The sequence below is a fragment of the Micromys minutus genome (assembly GCF_963924665.1).
Source record: "Micromys minutus genome assembly, chromosome: 17".
Lineage (NCBI taxonomy): Eukaryota > Metazoa > Chordata > Mammalia > Rodentia > Muridae > Micromys > Micromys minutus.
In genome coordinates, this window is record NC_137952.1 from 37,955,627 (window position 1) to 37,964,637 (window position 9,011).

The window sequence follows — 9,011 nt, forward strand, 5'->3', positions numbered from 1 at the left end:
TATTCTATGTTAAAGATCCAGAAGGTACCTCTGGTTAACATAAAAGGTTAACCCAACCCAAGAAAACACAGGAATAAGTAACCCCAGACCAACAAATCAAAGGTAGAAAGGCACACCATAATAACAAAATAACAGAAATTAATAAACAGTTTATTAATACCTCTCAACATTGGTGGCCTCTATTTTTCAATAAAGAGACACAGGCTAAGATATTAGATTATAAAACAGGATCCATCTTCTGCTGCATCCCAGAAACATACCTTAACATCAAGGATAGACAGCCCCTCAGAATAAAAGAACAAAAAAAGATATTCCAAACAAATGGACCAAAAAAGCTAGCTGGGGTGGGATGTAGCCATTTAAATATCTGAAAAAAATAGACTTTAACTAAAGTTAATCAGAAGAGATAGGGCAGGATGCCACATACTCATTGTGGTGGTTTGAATTGGTATGACCCACAATGACTCATGCACAGGCATTAATAAACAGTGCCGCATTAATCTGAAATGTCGTGTCCCGTGGGATCAGGGGGACCTACCCTGGATAGAAATGGTCGAGAAAGAAGAGTGACACCAAGCAGAACCTTGTCAAGGTCTGTTTTAATTGTCACAGGTTCTTTCTTTTATACAAGGGGATGGAATGTGGGGGTGAGCACACAGACGGAGGTATCTTGTCAGTTGTTAGCTAGGAGATTTAGGGCTTAACTGCCTTCTCGGGACACCTGGGCACCATCGATTGTGGAGCTCCAGAATTCACAGTCATTAGAGGAGTTGTAACTTATCTTGTGTAAGCACCAGGGGCCTGGGGGGACTGAGGAACTCTGGAGTATAGTTAATTCTTGTGTAAATTCCAGGGCCCTGGGAAAAGTCCATGCTCTCACATAGGGAGAACGGGGTGAGGAGGTCATTGTGTGGGGCTCGGACTCCTGACATCTTGCTCTCACGCAGGGGAAATGGGGGAAGGAGATCATTGTGTGGCATAATGTGGACTTCGGCTCCCAACACTGAAAAGCTTTTATATGGCAAAGAACACTATCGTTTAGACAAAGTGGCAGTCTGCAGAATGGGAAAAGATTTTTTACCAACTATATATCTGGTAGAGGACTAATATCTAAAATACATAAGGCACTCAAAAAACTGAACATCAAGGAAAGAACATTTTAAAAGGGGTACAGTTCTAAACAGAATTGTCAAAGGAGGAAATATAAATGACTGAGTCACATCCTTAGTCATCAAGGGGCTGTATATCAAAACCACTTTGAGATTTCATCTTATACCCTTCAGATTGGCTAAAATTAATAAAAATAAAAAACAATAACTAATACTGATGAGGATGTGGGGTAAGGGGAGCACTCATCCACTGCTGGAGGGAGTGCAAACTCGTACAGCCAACATGGTGGTTCCTGAGGAATCTGGGAATAGATCGTCAAGATACAGCTATACCGCTCTTGGGCATATACCCCAAGGATGCTTTATTCTATTACAGAGATGCTTACTTAACCATGTTCATTGTTTCTCTATTCATAACGGCCAGAAATTAGAAAAAGCCGAGAAGCCATCAATGGATGAGTGGATAAAGAAAGCATGATATATTACATATGGAATGTTCCTCATCTAGTTAAAAATGAAATCATAAGATTCATAAGTAAATGGATGGAGCTTTAAAAATCATCCCAAGTGAGGCACCGAGACCCAGAAAGACAAATGCAGTATGCGTGTGTGTGTGTGTGTGTGTGTGTGTGCATATATGTGGAAGCTAGCTGTTAAGTCTTCAAAAAGCAAACTTCATTCCATATAACCACAGAGTTTACATACAGAATAAGAGAGCAGAGAAGAGTGATGGATCTCTCCAGAAAGGTAAATAGAATTGATATATAAGGTATATATATATACACACATATATATATACACATACATACATACATATATACATACATACATACACACACAGACACACACAGACACACACATACATCTATATGTCTATATCTATATCTATATCTATATCTATCTATCTATCTATATACATACATACATACATACATACATACACACACACACACACACACACACACACACACACACACACATATATATATATATATATATATATATATATACATACAGAGGTAGAGTGGGAACAGGACCGAATGGAAAAGGGGAAGGCAGAAGGGATGGAGGGAGGGGATACAGGGAGGGCCAGCTAATATAAAGGGCGATTTAAAGGGTCATCTGGAAACCTAATACCATAGAAGAACTTTCCTCCAATGTATACATATATGAAGGCAATCAAAACGAAATAATCAAATAATGTGGGCAGTAAGCCCCAACTGCACATCTGTCACTTAAATGAAGCTTCCTGTTCCAGGAATAGTTTACATCTAATTGAGTTTCTTGATAAAGCTTCCATGGAAACCCTAAACAACACAGGCTATTGCCAAGTCCACTGGCTATTCTCCAAAAACCGACAGCAAAGACCCACTGCTTAAGACAACATCTACACAGTTCACTGAGCGCGGAAAAGTCGAGCTGGTGCCTAGAACCTTTATCGGTAAGGACTAGTGGTAGTGATGGTTCAGGAAGATATTCTGCACACTACTAGAGGAGAAAGGTCAACACCAAACAACCTAAAAGCCCTTTGATTTACAATGATGACCTATCTACATGGTACAGTAGTTGGCGCAATAATGGTACAAATGTCATGAGAGTAGACAACCACTGCCTTGCTGGGTCAAAGGTCCATTCTATGAGATGGAACCCATTGCTGACACTGGGTGGCCAAGAATCTGAGACTAGATAGGCCACGGACCTGGTGGAAAGCCAAATAGTTTTGTTCTGCTAAAAGAACATAGCAATCAAATGACTAACTAAATATATAGATGACACTCAGCTATACTCCTAGAACAGCACCTTCCTCAGCCATCATCAGAGAGGCTTTCTCCTTCATAGGATGCAAACTAACTCAGAGACTTACATCTGTACAATGTGTAGAGAGTGAGAGACATTAGAACACCCAGTCCTAAATCAGATATCTTCATCAAATCCTGTAAAGAGGATCTCTTGAGTACTGTCAATAAAAAAATAAGCTGCTGGCCTATTAGCTTTTGCAGAAAATAGGAGGTGGGAGTTCTGGCAGGGAGAGGGTTCTGGCATAGAATTGAGTGTGGCAGCAAATTTGCCTGAACATTGATGGAGAAGGTCTTATGAACCTGAGGAGAGGTAACTAGCCCTGCAGCAGAATTTAGAATGGAATAAATAGGATAATCGAGTTATGAGCTAGTAGAAATAAGCCAAAACTTTTGGTCTAAGCATTTACTCATAAGTAATTCAACCTTAGAGACATTATTTCAGGAACCTAGGCTCAGATGGAAAAGCCCTTGGTTACAAAATCCCCACCTTCAGGGCTCAGGGAACCTAACAGAAGAGGCAAAAAGATTATAAGAGCCAGTGGGGGTAGAGGGTCAAGGACAGACAGCTTGATAAAATGAAGACTGACTTATGAACTCACATGAGATTGTAGCTGCAGGAACAAGGTCTGCACTGGTCCAGGCCAGATTCAATCCCAGTGCTGACAGGGGAAGCAGACAAAACCTTTCATTCCTAATCCGGAAGCTGAGAAGGCCAGGCTGACTCTATGACAGGCTTCAAATTGGCAGAGACTAGGCCTAAGAGCTGGGCAAGCCCAGGCAAGCCCAGGCAAGTCAGTTACTAGAAAACAAAATACCCCCCCAAAACAAAACAAAACCCGGATTCCCCAGCAACAGTTTCCAGCCACCATGCTTGTAATGGTTCTGGAATGCCTAAAGATAAAATAAGGCAAAGCCCACTTATCCCAGATTTCCCCTAATGTGCTTAAAATCAGGCCGGCAAGCTCTCTTGGTTGTCTCTCTATCTTGGTAATGGGAGACCCCAGCATGCTGGACTTCTGCAGAATAAAACACTCTTTGTTTTTACATACTGCTTGAATCCAGGGTAACATTCTTCAGCGAATCATGAACCCTTACAAACTATCCCAAACTAATAACCACTTTCAAATGAAGAATTAAGTAGCTTCCTAGGGCACTCAACCACACAGAAGAACAGACTCCACACTCAGAAACAGATGGTTAACAGAAAACAAAGTCAACAGACTCTTTGGAGGTTCTTGGTCTCATAATGTTTAGTCAGGGCATTTAAAGACTTTTTAATTCTCATTTCTATTTAAAATTTTCACCTTACAGGTTCTTTGTGTATATGGCTTCTGGTTTTGTGTTTTTGTGGGATTTCTGTGTATGAGTCTCTGCATCTATTGTAAAGGCCCAAAAATCCCTGAAGGAAGACCCAGACTCAGACAGTATGCAAAAGCAGAAACAACCAGCATTGGGGGGGAGGTGTCAACCCCAGACAAAGGCACACAGGCCTTCTTATAGGGAACTAGGAGAACTCTCTAGAAGGATTAAGTAATCTAAAATTTTATTGGTGGGTACTAGGGGGTCACAGGTGATCAGTGGTCTACATTCCTATGTCATGAATATTTAACCATGCGGTGAAATAGGGCTGTCCAGTGCAGATGGCCCATTCTGAGATACGATATTTCTCTGCTTTTGTGGTTAGCTCCAGGCTGTTCTTTGGGAAGGGGGTTTTATGATCTTATTCTGGATTTATGGTCTGTTCCTAGAGTTGGTGTCTTATGACCTGGTTTCAGGGATTTATGGTCTATTCCTGAAGCTGCTGCCTTACAGCCTGTTTTGAAATCAGGCCTGGTCTTCTACATGGATACAAATGGGGTTTATATTACTCTCCCACTATATTGTCTCTTGAGCTTTTTCTTTGGCTCTTCTGCTTGCTTTTGTCATACTCTGATTTGTTTGTTTCTAACTACTCCTCTTCCTCATACTCTTCTTCTTCTTCTTCTTCTTCTTCTTCTTCTTCTTCTTCTTCTTCTTCTTCTTCTTCTTCTGTCTGTTTTCTAAGGAGAGTCAGAAAACCTATGTATTCAGATGGGAGGGAAGGTGGGTGAGATCTCAGAGAAGTTAGGGCAGGGAGACTATACTCAGAGTATCCTGTATGAGAAAACTCCATTTTCAATAAAAGAAAAATAAAGAAGTGTTGGGGCTGGGTCTAAGCTTAGGTGTGGAGAACTTGCCTGCAATGCACAAGGCCCAGGGTTCTCTCTTTAGCTGCACCATAAATGAATAGCCAGCTGTCCTGGTCTACACCTATAATCCCAGGAAGTGGGAGTAGAAGCCCAGCCTGGGCTTTGTCCCAAGACCCTGTCTCAAAATTAGAAACAAAACCAAAAGAACCATTTTGGTGAGCAGTAAGAGCATTAGAAGGATTTGGAGAGCTTGGGAGATGAGAAGAACCCACATCAGGAGGGTGAGCACCAGCAAAGGCTCTGTAAGCAGCAGGCTTACCACTTTCTAGCCCTCGATCTGCAGATAGGGAGGAGGAAAGCTCGCCATATCCTGGGACATGGAGCGGAGAAGGAATGAGGCAGTGACCAAACAAACACACCATCCAGGGAAGCCAGCCAAGGCTGGGCCCAGAATATCTGGACTGGAACCATCTTCCTTCTGTAGCAGGAAGTAGAGTTGGGAGCTGAACTAACTGGAATTTCCGACTTTGGAGGATGTTGGTGACAAAACTTTATTTATTTTTTTCATTCATGAAAAAAAAAATCACTGGACTTAAGTGATCTCTCTAAACATTCCCTCCCACGGAGGAAACGTTTATTTTAGTCTTGTTTGCAGTTAAGAAATTCATCCAGGAGGCTGGAAGGCTCCTGCTGGGCTGTTTTTCACCTTCTAACAAGGCAGGATGTTAAAATCCGGTCGTGTCACTAGGATCTAAGAGAGTAGGTAGGCAAGGAAGTCCTTTAGAAAGGGGATGGGGGATGTTCAGGGAATTTAAGATGACCCAGTCCTCTGGCCTATAGAATTGGTTATTGAGGCGAAGAAAAAGTTGAGAATTAAGATTTCTTTTGACCCTGTGACTTCTTGTGTAATGGGTCTATCTTTGGATGGGCAGAGGTGCATGCCTTTCTCATGTAGAGTCAACAGAGAGATACTTCCATCATGCTCTATATGAAAAACTGTCTCTCCTTCCCCAAGCAAGACAACCCTAAAGTCCTATCCAGTTAGTGAGTTCAACTAACTGTTGAACTAAGATCTCCAGGTCTTCGGAGGGTATGTGGCTCTGCCCATCAATACTGGTTAAACCTCTCTGTAACATATTGCACAAGTTATCTGTTATCTGGCCCATATGACACCTGGAGCTGTATACAGTTCTTGAGAGGGGACAAAATAACCAAGGAAAACCTCTTATTTAGCAAATAGTATCTGGGAAAGAGCTGCACATAGTCAGTGGTCCACAGATATGGTCTTGTGTCCATCTACCCACTTCCCCCTTCATACTCCCTCCCATTAAGTGCATCATGAATCTCTCAGTTCTTCGTTGGCCTTGGCTTTGGAGTATGAACACTTCCTGGGTTCTGCATAGCTCTCACAACTGGACCGCGTTTTGAGAACCAGGCTTTGAGTTTTTGCCCCTTCAGCTCTTTAGAATTCTGCAGATACATTTGTTTTTATGCAATTTGATACTTAAGTCATCTTACCTAAAGAGTAGCTCTCCTTTTAAATAACATTTGAGCATATGTACTTATTTATTTACATTTAGACAGGGTCTTACTATGTAGCTATTTTAGAACTTATTGTGTAGGTCAGGTTGGCCTTGAATTAACAGGTCTCCATCTGCCTTTGCCTCTCAAGTGCTGGAATTAAAGGTGAGTACCACCATGCCTGTTACAATAGTTGATGACTTAACTTTCATCCATTGTCCTCCATAGACCTTCATTGCTACTCAGTTGTCCAGGAAATCAAGACCTCTCCAGAAAGTGTTGAGAAGATCCCCGTATCCCAGACTCATCCCTTACATAGGATGCCTTTTCAGAGCTAGTTCTTAGAGATGTCTAGGTATCTAGTATGATGGACAAAGCAGTGACATATTAGAAACTGTACCCAATCTGTGATTATTCATCTTCACTGTTAACTTGACTGGATTTTAGAGCCACCAAAGAAGGGCAGGCTGGTGAGATGGGTCAGTAGAAAAAAGTACTTGCTCTACAAGCATGTCTATATGAGCTCAATCCATGGAACCCTTGGGGAAACATACTTGGGTGTGTCTGTAAGAGTGTTTCTAGCTAGGTTTAACTGAGGAAGGAAGACCTGGTTCAACCTTTCTCTGTTCAATGGCCTGTAACATAAATGGCAAGTTATCTGGCCCATGTGGAATTGTATACAATGTAGGGGTGGAGACAAAGTAGCCAATGAAAACCTCTTGTTTGATAAAATAGGAGCTTGGCTCACAAAGGCAGTGGTTTACAGCTATGGTCAAGTTCCCTGAGTACATCATGAATGAGATTCTTTGTCTATGAATGTCATGGCACCATCCCAGGGGCTAGAGTTCTGGACTAGCTAAGAAGGAAAACAGTGGCTCTGCTCATGGCTTAGTTGTTAAGAGTTCTTTCCTGGCAACCACAGAGTGCCGGGGTCCATCCCTACTGTGGCACAAACCAGGTATGGTACATTGATTCCTATAATAAGGGGGTAGGAGGGTCAGGAGTTCAAATCTCCTCCCATATCCCCTCCCCCACCTACACAACCCCATACATTTCCCCAGACTTTAGAAAACAAACAGGCCAATTTAAAAAACAACAACAGAAAAAAAAATCCACAAGATATCAAAACAAATGAACAGAGGAAAAGCAAAACAACAAAGAAAAAGCATGAGAAACACACACACACACACACACACACACACACACACTCCATAAAAAGAAAGAATAATAATAAAAAAAACAACAGATAAGTAATGTGGTGCTCACACCATGAACAGCTACTCCGAACCAGGCAAAGGCTTAAGGGTTTGAAAGTAGGACAGGACTCAATTATTCATGTTGCCAGAAATATTTTACTCGATCTTCAATTGCAAGTCAGTAAAGACTGACTCCAGTCTCAGAATATACACTCAGGGGTAATTACAGAGGAGGTATGCAAATTCCCTATCTGCTGGGTGGAGGACTCACCCCCTAGGGTGAAGTCTGTAACCAGGGGCAAATGGAAACAGGAAGACCAGGTGTGGAGTAGGCTTGTGACTGGGACAATTAGCATAACAAAGGAGGGCGTGTTGCTCTCCCAGAATCAAGGTATGTAAGTGGACAGTCCAGCAGATGGGAGTTGGTCATGATTTTTCCAACATTTCCCCCCAAATTATTATTTTTTAATTAGGGACTTATCTTAGGCACACACGGATGTCAGTAATGGTCTTACCTGTCTTGGAATAGCCCACTCGGCCCTGTGGTCTTTCTGTCTTAGGTTGAACAGTATCCCCATGGGTTTTCCCGTATCTGATCACCTAATTTATTCATGCTCCACTGAGCTCAAGCTATAGGGTTGCTTATTGCTAGTCTGTCAGCTGACATCCTGGATCCGAGCTTGTCTTTTGCTTGAGGGACATAAGGGAGGGCACACGCCAAAGCTGCTTTAAGGGCTCTACGCCCAAAGCTAATACTAGCCCAGTCTTAAAAGCCTCATGAAACATAAAGAATTGTTCCTGTAACAGTACTGAGTTAATTTAAATTTAACATTCCTAATTGAATGCATATCCAATTGAATGAAAGACTTTAGATTAACTTAAGTGGAGAGGGCCTCAGCCACTTCTGAAAATTCCACCGAGCAGCTGTGACAATAAGGTGGGGGGGACAATCTCAAAAAAAAAAAAAAAAAAAAAAAAAAACAGCAACAGAAGTGGCTGCTGAAACAGCACTAATAATGGCTGCAGCCCAAATCCTCCTGGTGCAGGCAAGAATCAGTTGATTCTCTCCAGTACGCTCCATAGGCACAGGTGTGAGTGCAGATTCTGGGGTCCTTGTCACCGCTGCAAAGTTTCCACTCCCCCAGTGGCTTCTTAGATGACATTCCTGTTGAGAACAATTGAAACTATCCCCCTCGTTAGTAACAATAGTACTAGTCT